The 25723-nt window shown below is 35.1% G+C and overlaps 1 non-coding gene and 1 pseudogene across 1 annotated transcript; one reads left to right on the forward strand and one right to left on the reverse strand.

Moving 5' to 3' along the window:
* Nucleotides 1–283: 283 nt before the first annotated feature.
* LOC114495286 lies at nucleotides 284–1294 on the forward strand (annotated as a pseudogene).
* Nucleotides 1295–3821: 2527 nt separating this feature from the next.
* On the reverse strand, nucleotides 3822–3947 carry LOC114495869. Its single transcript, XR_003684532.1, has one exon. It is a non-coding gene; the product is annotated as a small nucleolar RNA SNORA33 (small nucleolar RNA).
* Between the last annotated feature and the right edge of the window lie 21776 nt (nucleotides 3948–25723).

Here is a 25723-nt window from a genome sequence, read left to right on the forward strand (position 1 = left end):
GCTTTGCCCAGTTTTGTGACAGCAATGTACCAACCATTAAATAGGAGTCAAGTTAAATTTTCTTATTCTGGAAGACAGTGTGTTTATCAATCAAATGAAATAAATTTTTGGCCATGTCTACTATTAGTAAGGCACTATAGTAAAAAGTGAAGAATATGATGGATTACAAGAGGCTTATGGTTTGGTTGGAAAAGTTTAAGCATGAAAGGAGTTCAATAACAATATAAGATTTAAATAAGTTTCTGAAAACAGGAGACCAAGAGCTGTCCTCACCACCACCAACATGGAGACTTTGTACTGAGTCTTATTTTTAGTGTTGGGATGCTCCAACCTGAGGCTGAAGAAGCTGCCCTGAGTGCATGTGCCCTTCGCCATGATAGCATACCCTCTGATGGTGGTGTCTTAATTTCTTATCATCACAGAAATAATTTATGATGTTATTGCTGAGCCTCCAAGTGTTGGCTCTATAACTGATGAATATGGGTATCAGAGACCAGTAAGCTTTCTTGGCCTACAGAGTAAATGGACAGTATGTTATAGATATACTTGCATCCAGCTTCCTGTTTATAATGGGAGTTTTAGGTTTCATAATCCTAGACTGATCTGATGCTCCAAACATTCCAAAACTCAATAGATTTCTTCTTCTGTTCATTGGATTGATCTGTGTCCTACTGAGTTTTATTATGGCTAGAGTATTTATGAGAATGAAACTGCCAGGCTATCCTATGGGTTAGAGTCCCTTTTGAGAAGAAATCTGTGGATACTGGATTTGTTCTTCTCACTGAAGCTTTAAAGGATGAACCAATCCTCTGCTATGATATATGGAAAAGGATGAAGAGCAATAGAAAAATAAACATCTAGTAGAAAACATGAGAACCATATTAAAGCTTGGACTAGAATATCTTCTTAGTATTAAAGACACAAGTTTATGACACTTTTTCCTGCTTACCTAAACTGACAAATGATGTTACGTGGCATTTTTTTCTGTTTTTCATTTCTTAAAGGAAATATACTCCATTTATAAAACTATAATATTGAATAGAGTGATTAGTTTTTACAACCCTCTTAACAATTTTTGGGGTTGACATTTCTGACTTTCAGAAATTAATATAAAATTAGGAAGCAAGTTCTCAATTTAAAATCCCATAAGCTGGGAACTCTGGACAGCTTCACCTATGGTGCTTTGCCTTTAAACAGAGTGTATGGCAGAACATTATTTCAGATATGTATATAAGACTGTTTCCTGAGCAATAAGGTATATGAAAGGAGCAGAAATAAAGAACTTTTCTAATAAGAAAGTTTCTGAAAATAGCTGAGAAGTTTATCAAAGTTGGTACAAAATTATTTGTCAAGGAAGCAATATGGAAAATGAGGCTTCTACAAGTTCACAAGGGAGAACAATCACTTCTGGTTAGAATGAAATTTATTTCCTAATTACAGAACTTACTAGATACATATACGGGAAACCCAGAAGAGTCTTTTCTTTTTTTTTTTTTAAGATTTTATTTATTTATTTTTAGAGAGGGAAGGGAGGAAGATAGAGAGAGAGAGAGAGAAACATCAATGTGCGGTTGCTGGGGGTTATGGCCTGCAACCCAGGAATGTACCCTGGCTGGGAATCGAACCTGCGACACTTTGGTTCCCAGCCCACGCTCAATCCACTGAGCTATGCCAGCCAGGGCTGAGTCTTTTCTTAGCATTACTCAAAAGTCTTTGAACAATAAATGTCAGAATTTTAAAAATTCTGACATTTAACCAGTGTTTATATCATTTGACCATTAATATGATCATTAAACTGTTTTTTCTTTTTATTATTTTTACTTCAAAACTCACTTCTAAAAAATTAACTTGTGACTGATTGCACTAAATACATCCTGCAGTGAGTGGTTAACGACACCTATGGTTTATCTCGTCCTGTCACTGGGGCTTTGTCTTCCCAGCTACAGATCTGTGGTTGGGGCATCTACTGTAATGCAATAAAGGGTCAATGGGTACTCCATTCTTTTGTCTAATATCTATCACATAGAAAAATATATATTTTTGGGTAGTAGAATAGTATTCATGGTAAATAAATACCACTATCAACACTGGCCACCCAGTTCAGTCAATGCTATGAATGAATTTCCATCTTATTAAAGCAATCAATTCAGCTTTTTTCAAAGTCTGAAGTTTATACACATACAAATTTATGACTTGTAATAAAATATTATAGTTGATGAGTTTATGAGAGATGGGGGAGCTATCATGTTAAACTCAAAAAACCTCAGAATCTGCCACCCAGAAAGCCACAGTTCCATATCCAGAAGGCTAAAGATAAAACAGGAAGTTGCCATTATCTAAATATTTGTCATCTACGCAAAACTTCTCACAGCATAAAACACTGATGTATGCATCACTCACTAATTGTTCCCTACTCATATAAGTGTATCCTTCTTGGTTCAATACCAAACCCTATATTGACCCATTGTGACCAAAGTTTTGTTGGTTGGTCTCTTCTTAATCACTGGATTCTGTAAATGTATCTGTTCCTTTGGGAAGCTATTTATGGCATAAATAGTACAATTCAAATTGCCTCAAAGTCCATATTCAAAAAATGCAGAATTTCATAAGGTTACTGAAAGTAGTATTTAAATACTTCTCAAATCACACAAAAAGCCGGTTAGACAAATTGAAAGTGAAATAGGGAAAAATCTGTGAAGATACTGTTTCAATGGGTGCACCAAAGGACAGTAATTTAAATATCAAATAATTATAGAAACCACTGAAAAAATTTTCTGAATATTTAAAAAAAATTATTTATTTTTTGGGTGCACCAAGGAAAGTGATTTAAATATCAAATAATTAGAGAGGACACTGGAAAAATTGAAAAAAATTCTTGGATATTTTAAAAAAGATTTTATTTATTTATTTTTAGAGAGAGGGGAAGGGAAGAAGAAAGGGAGGGAGAGAAACATCGATGTGAGAGAGAAACATTAATCAGTTGTCTCTTGAGTGTGACCTGACCAGAGACTGAACCTGCAACCCAGGCACGTAACCCTGACTAGGATTCAAACAGGTGGCCTTTTGATTTGCCGAATGACGCCCAGCCAACTGAACCACACCAGTCAGGGTTCTCCCCCCCGAAAACGGCACCTCTTTAAAATCATGCTAGAAAATGAAACATTAAGGGTAACATTCATACTGTGTTGTCAACTGTGTTAGAAATTACAAAAAAGAAAACAGAAATGTCATTCATTCTTTGTTGATTGTCATTATTCCCACGGTTAAAATTGTAACATTTAAATAGCTTTCAGTTTAATACTTCCAATGATAAAGTCCTATTAAAACTTCCCTTTCCACTCCCATGTCCCACTATCTCCCATAAGTCTTCAGTTAGACTCCTTGCCCTGGTGCCAATTATTCTCACATAACAACAATAACAATATAGAAAAATGATAAAAGTCTTTTTATGCTAAAAATGAGTAGAACCATATTCACTGAATGCTTTTTCAACACAGATGGAAGCCTTAATTAAACATGCTCATAACAAAGCATTCCATAGTTCTGCATCAGTGTTAACAGGCAAAGCAGTGTCCATCATCTTCAATATTGAAGAGAGATTTTACACCATGAGAGATTTTAATGCAGAGAATGTACAGTGCTGGATGAATAAGCGATTAACACTTATCTAAATAAACAGTGGTCTACAAAGTTTGGAAGATGAAAATCAATGGGAAGTTTATGTGGTCAGTCAGCTTAGGGACTGAAGTGCAGAGGAAATATGATCATGACTCTGATTAACCTTGGTGTAACATTTCTCAGCAACTGAAGGTGTTTTTTCCCCTTATAGCATTTTTAGGGACCTTAATGACCTCCAGGTCTTTAAAGATAACGTGGCTTTACTATAGCCAACATTCTCTGAATTTCTGCAGGTACACATTCAGGTAAGCAGACTCATTAGCTGGCTTTGCAACTGAAAATTTTTAAAGATATATATTAGAAATCAAATGACATAAATATGGAATCAATTTATTACATGAAGAAATCAGGAATCATTTGGAAAGTGATAAAAGTCAATGATAGTTTTCCAAGACAGTAAGAAAATATGTTCATTATTAAAAGGAAAAAAAAAATCTCTATGTTAACTAGTTCAAGCATTAAATTAAATGTCAGATTCCATTTTCTGCCCCCACCCCTCAATGGGAGATGCAGTTTATTTACACCAGCAGCCATGGGGGCAGGGGAAATACACAGTGTTTACAAAGTTAGCTACTTGTACAAGATGGATTACATATGCAAAAATAAAAATCTCAAGACCACAGGACAGCGTGAGCCCCACCCCCCTCCCCCAATGACCCCAGAAGGCGGTAATGCCAGGCGGTGGTCCCTGGGCATGTGGGGGCCAGGTGAGGGAAGTGATACATGGAAGGAAAAGCCACCTGCCAAGATTCCATGTTTTTTAAGAACACTTTTATCATGATAATTGTACATTTTTTACTGAAATATTATTGCTAAATACTATGTGTAAATCTGAAAACACTGGTAATAAAAACAAGTGTTTGTACCCTGGCTGGGTGGCTTGGCTGGTTGGAGCATTGTCCTGTACACCAAAAGGCTGCATGTTCTGTCCCTGGTCTGGGTGTGTCGGGGAGGCACAGATCAGTGTGCCTCTGCCTCTCTCTCTCTCTCTCTCTCTCTCTCTCTCTCTCATCAATACATGTATCCCTGAGTGAGGATTAAAACAAAAGTTTAAAAAACAAGTGTTCACTGATGTTAAGGCTTATTAAAACTTTAATCAAATTATATAGTATTCTGAAGCATAAGTAAAAACAAAACGAGTGGAGAGGCCAGGTATAAGAATGTAGTAAATTAGAGTGATACCCCATCAATAGGATACTATGGACATTTGTGGACAGATACTCTGTTATTCAAGTGAAGCCAAAATTTGGATTTTAATGTAAAATCTCCTAATTTGGAAAGATTATGTGAGACACATGATACAAGCCTGCTGATTGAATCAGGCTGGCAGGCCAGTGGTTGCCAAACCTTGTAAAAGGCAATGCTATTTAGGTTATGTATGGGTAATGTATATTTACAGTAAAGAAAGAAAATGTTCAAACACTTTAGTTCAATTTTCTTATGTCAATACTATATTAACACCATTCTTTCTTTTATTAAGTTTACAAACGAAAATACAAAATTGTAAGATCTTCTTAATCATGCTTTCATTTCTAAATGCTTTTACATGGGTAAGAGGCAGAAAAGAGAAGTTATATGTGTATCTGAACTTGTGAACATTTAGTGAAGAACAGTTAATATCTCAAAGGTATACAACCGCAATATAGACTACTCTCTGCTTTCCTTCCATTATTCCTTAGTTATTCAAAATGACAGAATGCTATACACTGAGCTATTTGTTTCAGGAGCAGATGGGAAAAGTAGCTGCTTTAAATTGTGATTAAAATACGAAGCCTTTGTTTAATATTATTTTTCTTTTTAAGCTTCAGATTTTAGGCTTAAGCAACTTTAATCAAGAGAAGGAGGACCAGACAGCTGGGACAGCACTAGCCCACTGCCTAAGTCCCTGCACGGGGAATACTACAACAAACAAACAACCACGGCACACAAACCACCAACTCTATCTTTTGCCAAGGCTGTGAGAGAAAAATCACTCACACAGTGCTGCGGAGAGTTCAGTGAGGCTGTACAAAAAATTAAAAGTGCATTTACTATTTGGCATCCAGATTATGGTGATAGTTACACAAATCTATGCATGTGTTAAAATTTATAGAAAGCTACATTAAAGGAAAGAAAAAGCCAGTTTTACTGAATGGTAATTTAAAAAAATAAAAGCAAGTGAGACTAGCATGTGAGAATCAGGATTGTGGTCATTATCAGGTTAATAATCACAGCACCTTAACGGTCAGCGGTGCTGATAATTCCCATCCATTTCTCATGTAACCTGATCATTACCCAACTGAGACAGAGACTGTTCTCCTATTTTTTAATATGTATTTTTATTTTTTAAAGATTTTATTTATTTACTTTTAGAGAGGGGAAGGGAGAGAGGGCTAGAGGGAGAGAAACATCAATGTGTGGTTGCCTATCCTGAGCCCACTGCTAGGGACGAGGCTGCAACCCAGGCACGTGCTCTAGACTTAGAATTGAACTGGTGACCCTTTGGTTTGCAGGCCGGCACTCAATCCACAGAGCCACACCAGCCAGGTGTTCTCCCATTTTTGCGGAGGAGGACACCAGTACAGTCCTCAAGAGGGGAACTGACCCACCCAAAGACACAAGACACGGGACTGAGGAAGCCGGGACCAAATGCAGAACTGTGCACAGTTCCACCAACAGGCTCCACCCCTGTGCCCCAACTCTGTTGTTCTGAGGTGGTTAAAATAATAAAGACATGTTTTTAAAAACGCATTTTCTCTTTTACTCAGCAATCCTACACTTAAAAATATATCCTATAGATACCCTCACATGTCCTAAATGACAACATGCAAAGTTTTTCACTGTAGCAGTGTTTGTATCAGGGAAAGAGTGAAAACAACTCAAGTGTTTCTCCTTCAGACACTGATTAAATAAACAACTGTGCATACTTTCTATGGAATACCACACAACTCTAAACAGAAATAAAGATGTTCTCTATGTATTGACATTCAAGCAAAAACAAAGGGAAACTCCAAGAGAAACTATTCAATAAAATAAGAAGAGTGGAAACAATATATATATAGTATGCTATATATATAGTGTGTATATATGTACTATTCTATATACTATATATCTTATACTAATATATACTATATACTATATAGTATGCCATATATATACTGTGCTATATATAAATTAATATAGCATTATATAGTATGCTATTATTTGGGTAAGAAAGGTGAGAATATATCTCTATATCCATCTACATTTTTTTAAGATTTTATTTCTTTATTAAAGAAATAAAGAGGGAAGGGAGGAAGAAAGAGAGAGAAACATCAATTTGCGGTTGCTGGGGGCTGTGGTCTGCAACCCAGGCATGTACCCTGACTGGGAATCAAACCTGAGACACTTTGGTTCGTAGCCCGCGTTCAATCCACTGAGCTACGCCAGCCAGGTCCATCTACATTTTTAAATTTGTGTGTATGAAGAAACACCAGAAGGATACACGAGAAACTAGTAATAGCTTTGACTAGAGGGGAATAGTGGTGGGTGGAGACGGGGACATGGGCAGAATCAAGATATTCAGTGAATACTTTTTAAATATTGTTTGAGTTTTAAACCCTATGTGGAAAATTAAGAAGATAGTTAAGAAGGAAAGATGTTAAAAAGCAGCTGAGTAAAACTGTAAGCTTACATCATAACCTTTTACTTGGCTTCCAGAAGCAGCAATTTTACTTTATTTTTTAATAGTTTGTTTTTTATTGTATTTTTTCCATTAACATTTATCGCTCTTATTTCCACCTGCACCCACTCCCTTCTTCCCTACCTGACCTCGGTCCCCAGCAATACCCACACTGTTATCTTACCCATGAGTCCTTTTTCTCTTTTGCTTGATCCCTCCACCCTCCAACAACCCCTCGCCCCCAGAGCTGTCAGCCTGCTCTCTGTCTAAGAGTCTGTCTCTATTTTGCTTGTTAGTTCACTTTGTTCATTAGATTCCACATATGAGTGAAATCATATGGTATTTGTCTTTCTTGGTCTGGCTTATTTCACTTAGCATAATATTCTCCAGGTCCATCCATGCTGTTGCAAAGGGTAAAATTTTCTTATTTTTAAGGCAGAATAGTATTGCAGTGTGTAAATGTAACATAGTTGTTTTGTCCACTCATCTACTGATGGAAACTTGGGCTACTTCCAAATCTTGGCTATTGTAAATAACACTGCAATAAACACAGGGGTGCTTATATTCTTTCTAATTTGTGTTTTGGCTTTCTTTGGATAAATTCCCAGCAGTGGAATCCCTGGGTTATAAGGCAGTTCCACTTTTAATTTTTTAAGGAAACTCCATACTGCTTTCAACAGTGGCTGCACCAATCTGAATTCCCACCAACAGTGCAAAAGGGTTCCCCCTTCTCTGCATCCTTGCCAGAACTTGTTTATTTATTGATGGTAGCTGTTCTCACAAGTGTGAGATGAATCTCACTGTGGTTTTAATTTGTATTTCTCTGATGATTAGTGACACTGAGCAATTTTCATATGTCTATTGGCCATTTGTGTGTCCATTTTGGAGAAGTGTCTATTCAGGTTCTCTGCCCACATTTTTAATTAGATTGTAAGTTTTTTTTGTATTGAGTTTTATAAGTTCTTTATAAATTTTGGATATTAACCCTTTATCAGATATATTGGCAAATATGTTCTCTCATTTAGTGGGTTGTCTTTTTATTTTGTTGATGGTTTCCTTTGCTGTGCAAAAACTTTACTTTGATGCAAGGTTGGTACAACATTCATAAATCATTAAATATGGTACTCCATATAAACAAAATGAAGGATAGAAACCACATGATCACATCATTCAATAGATGCAGAAAAAGCATGTGATAAAATCCAGCACCCATTTATGATAAAAACTCTCAGCAAAGTGGGAATTAGAGGGAACATACCTAAACATAAGAAAGACCATATGTGACAGACTTACTTCCAGCATCATACTCAATGGACCAAAGCTACAAGTTTTCCCCCTTAAGATCAGGCACAAGACAGGGATGTCTGCTTTCACCTCTTTTATTCAACATAGTACTGGAAGTCCTAGCCACAGCAGTCAGACAAGAAGAAGAAACAGAAAGCATTCAAATTGGAATGGAAGAAGTAAAACTGTCATTATTTGCAGATCATGTGATACCATACATAGAGAACCCCAAAGATTCCACCAAGAAACTACTAGCACTGATAAATGAATTCAGTAAAATAGGAGGATACAAAAGCAATTTTACTTTAAATGTATTCTGTTCTAGCAAGAATGAAGTAAAACTTATGTTCCACTCATAGGAATTTCTGCTGCATTTGAGTCTGCAGGAGGAAGGGAAAAACTGTATTGCAGATTTAGGTGAGGAACACCTTTCTTGTGACTCAAAATAGGGGAATCGACTAAGGAGACACAGCTTGGCTCTTAGGTTTGTTCAGCAGAGTCCATTAATGGTATGTAATATCTATCTGATCAGGAAGAAAATGCCAGCTCAACTGCCTTCAGAACTAAAATTAGGATTCTTTACTTATACATTAAATTGCTAAGACCTAAATGTTGTATGCTGTGTTTGAGAAAGCAAAGGAGTCCAAAACTTTGGTCTCAACAGTTAAACTGTCATACACAAACACTAGATAATGTGTATTTACTTCACTGCCATCACCTAAGAATCACATAATGATTCTACATAGAATCCTCACTGGGAGTTTTTCGTTATTACAAAACGTGCAGGAGGACTGCAACTGAAAAAATCTTTACAGGCACAGGACTACCTGTTTCCATATAATCTCCCTACAACCTCTAATGAAGACAAGCAATCACAGTTTATTTTGTAGAACTGTTTACAGTTTACAGATTATATTTTCACACTTTATTTCATTTAATCTTGATAAACATCCAGTGTGTGGACATTATTATCTCTGTTTTACAAATTAAGAGACTGAGGTTCAGAGGTGAGGCAACTGGATAAAAATCCCAACCTCCAGAGACTGGCAGAGGTCAGACCTGAATCCAGATCTTCTGATTCTCAGATGAAATGATTTTCTATTATTGCAATGTTATATATAATTATCAATGCCTGTCATAAATGCACACATGAATAGAGATAACTAATGATCATTATATCTGATGAGAAGATTAAGTCTTAAAGTTGGTCTGTAAGGAAAAATATATAGTAGTCAAAATTGACTGTAAAGATAATTACATCACCCATCAAATGGTAATAAATACACAGTACAGAGGATTTAACAACCTTGGTAATAACTTCAAAGTACAATGAATGCATCACATATAATAGGTATATACCTAAAATATTTTATCCTACATGTATTTCATAAAAGAAAATGACTATGGGTGAATTTATATAATTGAATGGGCATATCATGCAACTCCACTATATAAATAACAACTAACATTCACTGAGGGCTTATTTTAAGTCACATATTATGCTAGTGTTTTATATATTTCCATATTTAATCCTTTACAGATGTCTATGAGGTAGATACAAACTCATAAATACAGATGAAGAAATAAAAGCCTTAGAAAAGTTCAGTCCCACGGGAAGCAAATACCAACGTCATAAGTTGAACCCATTCAAGTGGAGTCCAGAAGTCACATCCCTGAAATATGAGTTGGCGTTCATATTCTTGTTTTGATAGCAGATCTGTGCATTACCAAGCAGAAGAATGAATCTACATACATATACCAAATATGATGGATTTGACAAGGATTCATATCCTAATTTCCAAATACTTATGGGAAAACTATATTGCTAGGACTTCTAGGTCAGAGAACATGGGGAGTATACATTTTAGTCTTCTCTATTTCAGATATTTAGTAATTATAGATAAGACATAGAGGGAAAAATGGAAAGATATACTGGTTCTAAAAATAAAAATCCCCATGTAACTGAACACAAAGTAGTAAGCAAGCTGATAGTTAGACTTGTTTGGTTCCAGGTTTGGTAACACTCAGAGGCACCAGGGTTAGTTTAAATTAAACTGGCAAAAGCCTTCAGCTAGTCTTAGTGGGTAAAATCTGCACCGAGGAGTGATTCCTTAAACTATCAAAAGAGACTGAAAATGCTCTTAGAGCTAAAGGTTACAGCATATAAGCCCAAGTCAGAGGATGCAGACAGAGTCTGCCTCCTAAACCACAGGCTGAGCAATCCACTGCCTCCGTGATTAGCATACCCAGAGGACAGTAATGGAGATAAAAAGTTTCATGTCATTAAAACCACAATGAGATACCACTTCACACCAGTCAGAATGGCCATCATAAACAAAGCAACAAACAACAAGTGTTGGAAAGGTTGTGGTGAAAAGGGGTCCCTAGTGCACTGTTGGTGGGACTGCAGACTGGTACAACCACTATGGAAAGCAGTATGGAACTTCCTCACAAAACTAAAAATGGATCTGCCTTTTGACCCTGCAATTCCACTGCTGGGACTCTATCCTAAGAACACTACAACACCAATACAAAAGAATCTTTGCACCCTGATGTTCATAGCAGCACAATTTACAATAGCTAGGTGCTGGAAGCAACCTAGATGCCCATCAGTAAATGAATGGATCAAAAAACTATGGTACATTTACACAACGGAATTCTATGCAACAGAAAGAAAGAAGGAGCTCCTACCCTTTGCAACAGCATGGATGGAGCTGGAAAGCATGCTAAGCAAAAGAAGCCAGGCAGTGAAAGACAAATACCATATGATCTCACCTTTAACAGGAACCTAAACAACAAAACAAAGAAACAAGCAAAATATAACCAAAGACACTGAAATAGAGGACAGACTGACAGTGACCAGAGGGGAGAGAAGAGGGAATTTCAGGGGAGAATGGGAAGGGTTTACAGGAACAAATTTAAAGGGCACATGGACAAAAACTAGGGGGAGGGTGGTAATAGGAGGGAAGTGGGGAGGGTTGGGTGGGTGGGCTGGAATGGGAGTAAACGGGAGAAAACTGTACTTGAACAATATTTAAAATAAAATAAAATTAAAAAATTTAAAAAAAAGTTTCCCTTCAAGATGAGCCTACAAAATAATTTACAAAGCACATGAGGAAAATTAAAGCGAAGAAAGGAAGTAAAAGAATCTCAACAATTAGAAGGGTATGTAAAATTAAAAAAGAAAAAATAAATATCAGGAACAAATACATACACAGGGCAGTCAGACAACGCCTTAAAAATAAGTTTATGATTGACAAAATAATCAAAGGAATAAATACCATCCATAACAAAGAACTAGAAAGTATGAAACAATTTCAAAAGGAAAGAACATAATAGATGTATATAAAAAATACACCAAAAATTCTTGGAATTGAAAATATACTAATTGAACAAGAAAACCTGAAATATATTTAAATATATTAATAGAGAAAACCCAAAGGATTCAGTGGTATGGAAGTAAAGAAGAATGAAAAGGCAAGTACTAGCCAAAAGAAAATAAGATTATAGATGATTTGAACAACACAATTAATAAGCTTTACTAACAACTATACAACCCTGCACCAAAAAAATCGAGAATTCTTTTCAAGCACACATTAGACCATTCATGAAAAATGATGACATACTAAACCTCAAAAACTGTCAGAGATTCAGTATCATATAGACTAGACCTCTGATTTATAATGGACTCACTGATTCATGTAACAATACAGATGAATCTCAAATGCAATGGGTTAAGTGAAAGAAAACAAAATCAAAAGGCTACACCTGATGTGATTATACCTGTATGACATTCTGGAAAAGCATGGAAAACAAACCATTGGTTGCCAGGACTGGAGATGAGGAAAGAGTTAACTACAAAGAGGTACAAGGAGTTTTTTTTGTGAGTAATGGAGGTTCTACACCTTGACCATGATGGTGGTTAAATAACGTGTACATTTGCCAAAGCTGTACACTAAACAGGTGATTTTAGTTTATGCAAATTCTACAACCAACCTGAATTCAAACACCTTACTCAATTACTTAAAACTGTAATAAAGGCATTGCCCAAAATTCTTTCACTGAATTATGCAACAGATTAAAAATCAATTACTTCAATAAAAAATAGTAAATATAATAAAGAAGAGAAATACTGAAAATAATGTATGCTAATTTCTAGCAAGACTGATGAAGAAAACAAAGAAAAGACATTCTGAAGGTAAAGGGGGCATAATTACAGATATAGTAGCTATAAAAATAACAATATTAAAAACAACTTTAGGACAGAATTAATAGCCTGAATAACCTGAACAGTTTACACATATATATGCCTTTTTGGGGGTAGAATTCAAGTAAAGAAATGAGTTTTATGAAATTATTCATAGTGTCATACTATAGTCAAATTTTAATAATGTGTTAGCCCTCAATCTCAGTAACACTATTTTTCCTATTTTTGAAATTTATCCATCTTTTCAGTCTCAAGGCTTTGAACTTGCTCTAAGTTCTTACCATGTCTCATAACTGCTCTCTAATTTCCTTACTTACATAGTTATTGTCCATTCAATCTGACCTTATACTTACTTTGTATTCTTTTTTTCATTCATATAGTTTAATTTTCCAACTTTTTCTTATAAAAACTTCCAAACATATAGAATATAGTACAGATTTCACTCTAATTCAACCTAATACCCAGACTCAACAATTTAGTAATTAACGTCTTGCCATATGTGCTTTACCTGCATATAAGTGTTTGTAAAAACATTATTTTTAAATTATTTTTATCTTTTTATTTTAATCATTGTTCAAGTACAGTTTTCTCCCTTTTACTCCCAATCCAGCCCACCCACCCAACCGTCCCCACTTCCCTCCCATTACCACCCTTCCCCTAATTTTTGTCCATGTGTCCTTTAAATTTGTTCCTGTAAACCCTCCCCATTCTCCCCTGAAATTCCTCAACTGGGCTTAACATAATGCTCTACAAATACTGGGAATGACAACTGAAAATCATTCCTAAGAGTGGTGTTGAAGAAAGGAAGACACAATTGTTTTCTGAACTACAAAGCCCACAGTACCTCAACTGAGTATATTCAAAATAGACAAAAGACAAACTTTCCCTTTCCTTTCACTGGGTTTAATTTTTTTGAAAGGAATAACGCAATCTTTATCAAAAATTTTGAACTCCTGATAATGGATATATATGGAATTGCTCTTTATGATGAGAACACAAAGAACATTCATCACATATGAAAAGAAGAGGCTTAGATTCAGGAGTCATATAAAATATTTCCATATAAAACAGATTCACATCAAGAAAGAGCAAAAAACACTTCAACAAACTTCTTACATGGTAACTAAAAGTCATGTATAATTCTTGACTGAATTATGGACTGAAGAAAAAATTATAAAATGGAAATAATTGGTAAAATTTGAATATAGACTGCATATTAGATGACAACATTATGCCAATATTGCATTTTTTGAATTCAATACCTCTTTAAAGTGCTGTCAAAGAACGTCCTGCTCTTAGAAAATACCTGCTGAAGTATTTAGATAACAATCATAAGGTCTGCAGCTTACTCTCAAATAGTTTAGCCAAATAATAACAAGTAATGCATATATATGTGAGAAATAAACCAAATATGGCAAATGGTAAAAATTGATCAGCCTAGGTGAAAGGTATAATAATATTAAACTGTTCTTCAATCTTGCAACCATGAAAATATGAAATCAAAAGTATTGCTTTTAAATGAAAAATATGATTACCAAATTTATAAAAAACAATAAATGCTTCAAGCAGCAAACAGGTGTTTTTAGGATGGCTATTTTGAGAAACCATCCTAGAACTAAACTAAAAGGAAGGAGAAATAAATGACAAAGAGAAAGTGATTCAGGGAATGTGATTCAATTTAGCTAGACTGCAGTACACAGCTGTTTGGTCAAACACCAGTCTAGATGTTCCCATGGAGGTAATTTTAGCTCAACAGACTTTGTGTAAAGCAAAAAACTGGTAGTGTGAACAGATCCTCATACAATCACTTGAAGGCCTTTGGAGGAAAGACTAAGGTCCCAAGGAGAAAAAAAAATTCTGTCTCTAGATTGCCTTGGAATGCAAGACTACAATATCAACTCCTGCAGGAATTTTCAGCCTGCTGGCCTGGCTTACAATTGCCAGCTGCTACAACAGCATGAGCCTGTTCTCCAAATATACATACATGTATCCATCCCATTGGTCCTCTGGAAAACCCTGACTAATACAGAGGACATGCCCAGGAGGTGCAACCTAGTAAGAATGTGAGTAGGTAAGAAGATGGTAAATGGAAGGGGAACAATAATCAAGGAAATAATACTGTAAATTTTCCTGATATAAAAGAAAATATGAATTTTCAGGCTGATAGGATTTACTGAAGCTTAGGCAAAAAAAGACACACAATATCCTTGTGACACTAATAACTTAAAGAAATTAAAATAAAAGGAAAAACAGAACCCTATATAGGTCTCAGCAGAAAAAAGTATCATGCAAAATGAAAAAAAATCAGGTTGACATCAGACTTCTTTCACACACCATATGTAATAGAAGACAATGGAACATACTCAATTAATTTTTAAAAGTAAAAGATTTTTACCAAGAATTGTTAAACTAGCCTAGTTCTAAAATTCATTTCCAAAGACATTAAAGAATTTCATAATCATGAAAGGACCTAGAAACTTTACCATCCATCATGAAAAAAATGACTTTGTGAAATGCAAAATATTTTAACTACAAGGAAGCATGAGCAATAAAACCACTAAAACTTCAGGTTATATGCCTAAATTAACATGGTTTGAGGCAATGCACATATTAAATAATCATTGAACAAAATTAAGCAATGTAACAATGAGAGAAAGTAAAACCATGTTACATCTTTCATTCTACATGGGGAAACTACTACATAAGTTTATTCATAATGCTGAAAGAACTTAAAGAGTAAAAACAATGTAAAACTCCCAAATGGGAACTAAAATAAAGGAAGATCAGGGAAAACTGGGCAGGCATTGCATATCTAAATATAGGAAGAAAAAAAGAAAAGGAAAGAGCACAGAAAGTATTGAAAAAAGAGTTCATCTTTGATCAGAACAGATGATGAAAGTGAACCTCCCATCTCTATAAGGAATACGGGCAAATTTAAGTCTTCTCACTTCCCAGAGCACATGTGAGATGAGACAAAGACAAAAAGAGAAATGTTTTCTAAAAAGAAGTGTGAAACATAGAGAGCATAAAATAAGAACAGAATTCTTTTCACAATAACAGTGAGATCGTTCAGTTTTTTCTCTAGAAAAATAAGACCTGTGGGCTTTTCAAACAACAAAACAAAACAAAACAAAACAAAACAAAATCCAATTCTTTGTTGCTTCCTATGCTATAAGAAAGCAATTCTGTGCTTTAAGACTCTCATTTTAAACATTTCTGAGCAAAGGTTAAAATTAAAGGAATAGGTAAAGACATATTAGGCCAACACAAACAAAAAAAGGCCAAAGTGGCAACATTCAAGTATCCTTGTACAAATCAAAGCAAAATGTATTATACAGGCAAAGGGAATTATTTCAAACTGATTTACAAGTACAGATTCACAATAGGGATATATATTTTGTAAACTTTTGTGCTAAAAATAGCACATGAAACATCCTTTTCATGTTCAAGGAGAACATGAAAAGATGGACATAATTGTTGGTTTGGGGAAAGTAACTTCTCTCATACAGTCATTTACAAATCAAGAATCCAGAAGTAAATTAAAGAATTAACCTTATAGTAGCCCTGGCTGGCGTAGCTCAGTGGATTGAGTGCGGGCTGGGAACTAAAGTGTCCCAGGTTCGATTCCCAGCCAGGGTACATTCCTGGGTTGCTGGCCATAACCCCCAGCAACCGCACATTGCACATTGATGTTTCTCTCTCTCTCTCTCTCCCCCCCCCTCCCCCTCTCTCTCCCCCCCCCCCTCTCTCTCCCCCTCTCTCTCTCCCCCTCTCTCTCTCTCCCTCTCTCTCTCTCTTGCCCCCACTCCCTTCCCTCCCTAAAAATGGATGAATAAAATCTTAAAAAAAAAAGAATTAACCTTATAGTGAATGTTTATATATTCTATATAACAGAGAACATAATTTTCTTTGAATGTCCATTTAATGTTCATCAAATTGATTACATTCCATACTACTCAGAAGACTTCACTGAACTTCTAAAATTAAAAAATTTATAGGCAAGCCACTAATCACAGGGTAATACAACTAGAAGCTATAGACTAAAGATAAAGAGAATAAATTATACTATACAGGAATGAAAACTCATTCTCCAAAGAGGAAATAAAAATATAAATTACAGGTTGCACATTTAAAAAATAACAATAAAGGCAGTCGAAAGATCCTAAGATGGGTTTCTGTTATAAGAAGCTGAACTCATAATCCTGTCTCCTCTCCTGTGAGATCTCATTAAAATATGATTAAGACATATTTTTTTAAAAGTGAAAAACATAAAATGAGGAAAAGAGGGGTCAGCTATCAGTGAAAAAAGGAAGTTTTACAGCTTCGCAAAGAAGGTATGTAGGAGTGGTAAATGACAAAGCAGGATAGAAGAGGGGGAAGCCAGGAAAAGCAGGAAATACACAATACAACAGACTTTAGTAGAAAGATGTAGGGTGGAATACACAAAATAATTGAAAGTCAGAAAACAAAGCTGTGAATTTCCTAAGTACTTGTCACCCCAGAATGCTCAGGACATACACAACCTTCATTATTAGCCCAAATAAAAAATTGAGGTTTCTTCTTCAAAGAAATTGAACACACATCTGGTATGAACGAGGGTGGCTAGAATGAGAGGCAATGCCCTCCATCTGATACACCAGTACTTTATACTTACTAGAAAACTTAGACCTAAATTTCATTTATCAAAAACAAATAGTTTGAAATACATAAACTAAGTGCATTAAATTCAAGGAGCTAGAAAAAGAACAATAATATAAACCTAAGTAGGAGAGAACAAAAAATAAAACAGGAAAAAAAAAAGAAATAAAACCCCAAAAAGGTAGACTTGGAATAACAATAGCTAAAGCTAGCTCTTTTTAAAGATCAGTAAAACACTTCTGGTGGTATTTCAATATTTTGAATGATCTTAGAGAAAAAAAGAAAGCCTTTAAATTCATTTTATAAAACTAGCACTTTGCTATAAAATATGATAATGACAACTCAAAAATAAACATTGAAAACTAATCTCACTTATTCCTTCATCAGGTAAATATTTACTGTCTGTTCTATGCCAGACATTGTAACAGGTACTAAAGATAAAGCAGTAAATAAAAAGACAAATTCCTACCCTACCTCCATGAAAATAGGATTTAAACAATAAGTAAATCAAATACATAATTAAGTAGAGTTTATATGAGGAACATGAGATAACTGTGTTGGGAAAGCTAATAAAATATATGATTAATTTTTTTATTTTAGACAAAGAAAAGGATAAAGGCAGGGAGGAGATGGAGGGGGGGGGGAGAGAGAGAGAGAGAGAGAGACTGATTTGTTGTTCTACTTATTTACACATTCACTGGTTGATTTATATATATGTGCTCTGACTGATCAAACCCGAAATCTTTGTGTATCAGGAAGGCACTCTAACCAACAGAGCTCTCTGGTCAGGGCTAAAATATATTATTTTAATAGGTCAAAAATAAAAACCATGGGGGAGCGGAAGATGGTGGGAGCTGAACCCACTTGCTTGTGTACCCAACTGGGACACCTAGCTGATAATCCGAAGAACAGAGGGAAAAGCTAACAGAATTCCAGTTGATATGAAGTTTGGAAGCCAAAGGTTGCAGAGGATATCTAAAATGGACATGTAAGACAATAAGACTGGGAGCAGTGAGAAGACCAGAGACAGATCCAGGAAGAAGTCAGAAGGCTAAGACCAACAGCTGAGACAAATTTCACTTTGCTAGCCTTCAGAAATTGCATTTTTTTTTACTTTGTTATTTTTCTTTTTTTTTTTAAAAATTTCTCTTCTTCCCATTTAGTTTTTTCATTTTGTATGTTTGACTCCATTGTTTGATTGGTTTTCTTTATTCTTCCTTTCATATTCCATTTTAATTTTTCTTCTTTCACTTCACTTCTCTCGGTCTTTTACTTTTTATTCTTTTTACTCAGGTTATATATTCCTTATCATATTGTTGTTAGTCCAAATCCCCATAGCACCCCTCCCTGGTCTTAATCCATTTTGCTATCTTCCTGAGCTTTATTACTGTTGTGGTTAACTTTATTCTCTCACAAACTATGTCAACTTTCTATTCCTTGCTCTCACTATATCTCACCATCAAACCTCTCATAAGTGCTCTGCTTTTCTAAAGTCAGCTCACATTCTTTTTCCCATGTAATAAGAGTCTTATCTCTTTTTCACCTTTTATAAAAGTGGCTAGTTGAGTGAAATATCACAGTTATTGCTGTACTTCTCCACAGGATCTCCTATCTATTCTCTACTTGTTAGTACTTTAAATTCCATAGAATACTTTCCTGCTGTCTTACTCCATTTTGCCTTTGCCCTGACCCTGATCACATACAAGACAAGGTGGGAGCTGTGAACACCAGTAAACCCACTGGAGGAGAGAACCGACCAACAAAGTAGCCACCAACAGGTAAAGCCAAAGTACAAGAGAGCCCACACAAACAGAAGAAAGGGAAACCCTAGAACATCCAGACAAGGAGAACAAAGAGACCACACCACTGCATCCCACAGAACTCCTACCATAGAAACTCACCATACAAAGACAGGTGGGAAAGCACAGCATTGGGAATCGTAGAAACAAACAAAAAGAGTCACCTAAAATGGCAAAACAAAGAAAAAACCCACAATCAAAAGGAATAGAAGACTCCCCAGCAAAAGAGCTAAATGAAATGGAGTCAGCCAAACTATCAGATATAGAATTCAAAAGAATGGTTAAAGGATGCTCAAGGAATCCACAGACAACCACAAGGAACTGAGTGGAAACTACAACAGTATGAAAAAGGAAACAGAACTATAAGCAAGAACCAGGAAGAAATGAGGAATATAATTTCTGAAATAAAAAAATACCCTAGAAGGAATTACAAGCAGGCTGAATGAAGCAGAGGACCGAATTAGTGAGCTAAAAGACAAGGTAGAAATAAATATCCAGGTAGAGCAGCTACATGAAAAGAGACTAAAACAGTATGAAGATAATTTAAGGGAACTGCAAGACAACATGAAACACAATAAGATTCAAATCATATGAATACCAGAAGGAGAAGAAAAGAAGCAAGGGATAGAAACCCTGTTTGAAAAAATAATGACAGAAAACTTTCTGACCTGGTGAGAGGAAAAGCCACATAAGTTCAGGAAGCACATGGGGTCCCAATCAAAATTAACCCAGAGGCCTACTCCAAGACCCATCATAATCAAAATGCCAAGTTTTAAAGACAAAGAGAGAATCTTAAAAGCAGAAAGAGAGAAAGAAGAAGTAACATACAAGAGAACTCCAATAAGGCTAGAAGCTGATTTCTCAACAGAAACACTACAAGCCAGAGTGGCAAGAAATATTCCAAGTAATGAAAAGCAAAGGCCTGCAACCAGACTACACTACCCAGCCAGGCTCTCAATTAAAATGGAAGGTGAAATAACAAGTTTCCTAGACAAAAGAAGGCTAAAAGAATATACCTCCACCAAACCAGCATTGCAAGATATGTTAAAGGGACTGCTTTAAGAAGAGGGAGAAAAAGAGCAAGAGAGAGAAGAACACAGGTACAAAGGGTGGAAAATGAATAAGTACTGATCAATAATAACCTTAAATGTTAATGGATTAAATGCTCCAATGAAAAGACATAGGGTAGCTGAATGAATAAGAAAACATGACCTGCACATACGCTGCCTACAAGAGACCCACCTCAGAACAAAAGACCTATGCAGACTGAAAGTAAAGGGTTGGAAAAAAAAATTTCAAGCAAATGGGAAGGAAAAAAAGCTGCTGTAGCAATACTTATATCAATACAAAATATACTTTAAAACAAAGGCCATAAAAAGAAACACAGAAGGACACTTCATAAAATACTCAAGGGAAAAATTTATCAAGAAGACATAAACATTATAAACATATATGCACCCAATATAGGAGCACCCAAATATATAATGAAAATCTTGGAGGACTTCAAAAAGATATAGGCAGAAACACACTTATACTAGGGGATTTTAACACCCCACTGTCAAAAATGGATAGATCTTCCAAATAAAATATCAATAAGGATACTGGGTCATTTAACAATGCCCTAGATCAAGTGGACTGAACTGATTTTTAATATATATATGTGTACATATATAACAATAAAATCATATATGTATATATAACCATATACATAATCATATATGTATATATAATCATATATATAATCTCTCTTGACACACACATATGGAGGACGGTCTATTCTACTATACAGGGATGAAAAACCTCTCTCTCTATATATAGAATCTTTCATCCCAAAGAAACAAAATACATGTTTTTTTCAAATGCACATGGAACATTTTCAAAGATACACCACATGATAGGAAACAAAATAAGCCTCAACAAATTCAAGAACACTGAAATCATATCCAGTATTTTCTCGGAACACAAGGGCCTGAAACTAGAAACCAATCTCAAGGAAAAAACTCAAAATCATTCAAATTTGTGGAGATTGAATAGCATGCTATTCAACAATGAATGGGTGAATAATGAGATCAAGGAAAAACTCAAAAAGTTTCTGGAAACAAATCAAAATGAACTCACAACAGTCCAAAACTTATGGGCCACAGCAAAGGCAGTTCTGAGAGGGAAGTTGATAGCAATACAGGCTTGCCTAAAGAAGATATAAACGTTTCAAATAAAAAACCTAACACTACATCTACAAGAACTGGAGGAACAATAACAAAGCGCAGAATGAGTAGAAGGAAGGAAATAATTAAGATCAGAGCAGAATTAAATGACATTGAGACTAAAAGAACAATTTAAAGAATCACTAAATTCAGAAGCTGGTTCTTTAAAAACATAAACAAAATCAACAAGCCTTTAAGCATTCTCATGAAGAAAAAAAGAGAAAGGACCTAAATGAATAAAATAAGAAATGAAAGATGAGAGATTACAGCCAATACCACACAAATACAAAGGATTATAAGAAATTACTACAAAAAACTATATGCCAAGAAATTTAAAAAACTGAGTGAAATGGACAAATTTCTACAAACAATCTTCCAAAACTGAATCAAGTAGAAGCAGAAAACCTGAACAGACTGGTAACAGCTGGTGAAACTGAAGCAATAATCAAAAATCTCCCGGGACACAAAAGCCCTGGACCAGATAGTTTCACAGGAGAATTTTATAAAATATTTAAGGAATAGCAAACCTCTATCCTTCACAGACTATCCCAAATAATCCAGGAAGAGAGAAGACTCCCAAACTCTTCTTATGAAGCCAGCATCATCCTAACCCTAAAAGGAGACAAAGACACAACAAAAAAAGAAAACTACAGGCCAATATCGCTGATGAACATACATGCTAAAATTCTCAACAAAATATTGGCACACTGGTACAGACACTAAAATTCTCAGCAATACATTTAAAAGATCATAAACTATGATCAAGTGGGATTCATCCCATGGATGTACAATCACAAGGATGGTACAATATTCACAAATCAATAAACATAACACATCACATTAAAAACAGGAAAGAAAAAAATCATGATAATATCAACAGAACACAAAAAAGCATTTGATAAGGTACAGCATCCATTTATGATAAAAACACTCAGTAAAATGGGAACAGAGGGAGCATTCCTCAACATAATAAAGGTCATATATGAGAGACCTACAGCTAACATCATACTCAATAGGCAAAAACTAAAAACATTCCCACTAAGATCAGAAACAAGACAAGGATGTCTGCATTCACTACGTCCACTTAACATAATATTGGAAGTCCTGGCCACAGCAGTCAGACAAGAAAAAGAAATAAAAGGCATTCAAATTGGAAAGGAGGAAGTAAAACTGTCACTGTTTACAGGTGACATGATAGTGTACACAGAAAATCCTATGAACTCCACCAAAAAACTACTTGATGTAATAAGTGAATATGGCAAAACAGTGGGATACAAAGTTTTGAAGATGTTTTTGTACACCAACAATGAAATATCAGAAACAGAAATCAGGAAAAAGTCCTATTTGATAGAGCGACAAGAAAAATAAAGTACCTAGGAATAAACCAAACCAAGGAGGTAAAAGACCTTTACTCAGAAAACTACACAACACTGAAGAAAGAAATTAAGGAAGATACAAATAAATGGAAGCACATACTGTGTTCGTGGATTGGAAGAATTAACATCATCAATATGTCCACACTTCCCAAAGCAATTTTTAGAGTCAATGCAACACCTATTAAAATATCAATGACACATTTCACAGATATAGAAAAGATATTAAAAAAATTTATATGGAACAATAAATGATCCCAAATAGCCACAGCAATTTTGAGAAAGAAAAACAAAGTAGGAGGGATCACAATACCTGATATCAAACTATATTATAAAGCTACAGTAATCAAAACAGTCTGGTGCTGGCATAAGAACAGACACATAGATGAATGCCACAGAACAGAGAGTCCAGAAATAAACCCAAGTTTCTATGGTCAATTAATATTTGGCAAAGTGGAGAGAAGCATAAAATGGAGGAAAAACAGCCTCTTCAACAAATGGTGTTGAGAGATCTGGATAGCTACATGCAAAAAAATGAAATTCAATCACCAACTTACACCATACACAAACATAAATCCAAGGTGGAAAAAAGACTTAAACATAAGTCGTGACACTGTGAAAGTCCTTCAGGAGAACATAGGCAGGAAAATCTCAGATATTCCATATAGAATACTTTCAACAATGTCCCCTAGGGCGAGGGACATAAAAGAAAGAATAAACAAATGGGATCTCATCAAAATAAAAAGCTTCTGCATGACTAAAGAAAACATGAACAAAATGAAAAGTGAACCAACTGTATGGGAAAACACTTGCAAATGATACCACAGACAAGGGTTTGATCTTAAAAATATATAAAGAACTCAACTCCACTGCAGGAAGACAAACAACCCAATGAAAAAATGGGCAAAGGACTGAACAGATACTTTTCAAAGGAGGACATACAGAGGACTCAGAAACATATGAAAGAATGCTCGGCATCACTAGCCATCAGAGAGATGCAAATTAAAACCACAATGAGATACCACTTCACACTGGTCAGAATGACCATCATAACCAAATCAACAAACAACAAGTAGTGGTGAGGTTGTGGAGAAACAGAAACTTTAGTACACTGTTCGTGGGAATGCAGACTGGCTTAGCCACTGTGGGAAACAGTATGGAATCTGCTCAGAAAACTAAAAATGGAACTGCCTTTTGACCCAGTGATTCCACCACTGGGATTAAAGCCTAAGAGTCCTGAAACACCAATTCAAAAGAACCTATGCACCCCAATGTTCACAGCAGCACAATTTACAATAGCCAAGTGCTGGAACTAACATAAGAAGAGCCCATCAGTAAATGAGTGGATCACAAAACTTGGTACATTTACACAATGGAATACTAGGCAGCAGAGAGAAAGAGGGAGCTCCTACCCTTTGTGACAGCATGGATGGGACTGGAGAGTATTATGCTAAGTGAGGTAAGCCAGGAGGTGAAAGGCAAATACCATATTATCTCACCTATAAGTGGAACCTAATCAACAAAATAGACAAGCAAGCAAAATATAACCAGAGATGCTGAAATAAAGAACAAACTGACAGTAACCAGAAGAAGAGGGGAGAGAGATAATGGGGGAAAATAGGGGAAATGTCCTCAAGAAATATACATAAAGGACACACGGACAAAGCCAAAGAGGGTAGGGATGACGGTAGGAGGGGATGAGTGGGGTGGGGAGAAGATGAGGGGAGAAAATGGAGACAACCATACTTGAACAACAATACAAATAAAGAAAGAAAGAAAAAAGAAAAACCTATGATTATCACTTTAAATGACTAAAGTTATTTGATAAAGTTCAAATAAAGTTCAACTACATCTATTTCAAGTAAATAAATGATAAACTTTTCAGGGTACACTTGTTTAATATTATTCTGTAAATATTAACTAATGCAACAAGATAAGAAAATTAAATGAGACACAAATATTGGAAAGGATTTAGAATTCTCATTATTTGCTAATGATTAAATTATCTACTGAAAAAACCCTAGTGTACCCACTAAACTAGTAAGATAGCTCATGAAGATGGCCTGTTAAAACAAATGTACAATAAAAATAAGAAAAAGTTTAATTTAAATACTGTATAAGCAAAATAGAAAATGGAATAGAGAATGAGTTCACAACAGCACAAAAAGCATATATACTTGCTAATGGTAATAATTTCACAGAAGCTATACTACTAAAATCAGTTAAAATAGGATGGGCTCTTCTAGCCAATAGGTTATTTCCTGGGAAAAATAAAATTGCATCTCTACCTCAAGATATATGTAAGACAAATTCCACATGTATTAAAGACCTACACATGGACAGCACACTTAACTATAAAGTTTTTAAAAATTAACATTATATATTGTTTATACATAAAACATATAATTAGTTAAATATAAATACATTCATTTTTATGGACACATTAATTTCAGGACAGTGGTTACCTTTGGAGAGGAAGGGCTGGAGAAGAGATGAAACTGGGCTTTGGCTTTGTTAGTAACTGACATAACAGGAATTCCTGAATAAGTATCTGTTCAGTAAATTCATTCATTTTACCACTAAAAAACCCCACATCCAAACATAAAAGTCTCTGAAAAGCTAGGAATATATTATATTTTTAGACTAATATAAACAAGAATTTGCATTTTTATTGAATTTAGTCAAACCAACACGTATCTATTCGTTAATGTATTTTTAAATGTCAGTAAAGTTTTATAATTTTCTTCAAATCAATTGAATGTGAAATCTTTTAGTTCACCCTTGGTATAATTTTTATTATTGATATCTTTATTCCTTCCTCTTAAAATCAGTTATTATTAGTAAGTAGAGGATGTATTAAGTTTTCCAGTTTATTTTTATCCAGCAAACTTGTACCTATT

Source organism: Phyllostomus discolor, chromosome 4 (assembly GCF_004126475.2).
Source record: "Phyllostomus discolor isolate MPI-MPIP mPhyDis1 chromosome 4, mPhyDis1.pri.v3, whole genome shotgun sequence".
Classification (NCBI taxonomy): domain Eukaryota; kingdom Metazoa; phylum Chordata; class Mammalia; order Chiroptera; family Phyllostomidae; genus Phyllostomus; species Phyllostomus discolor.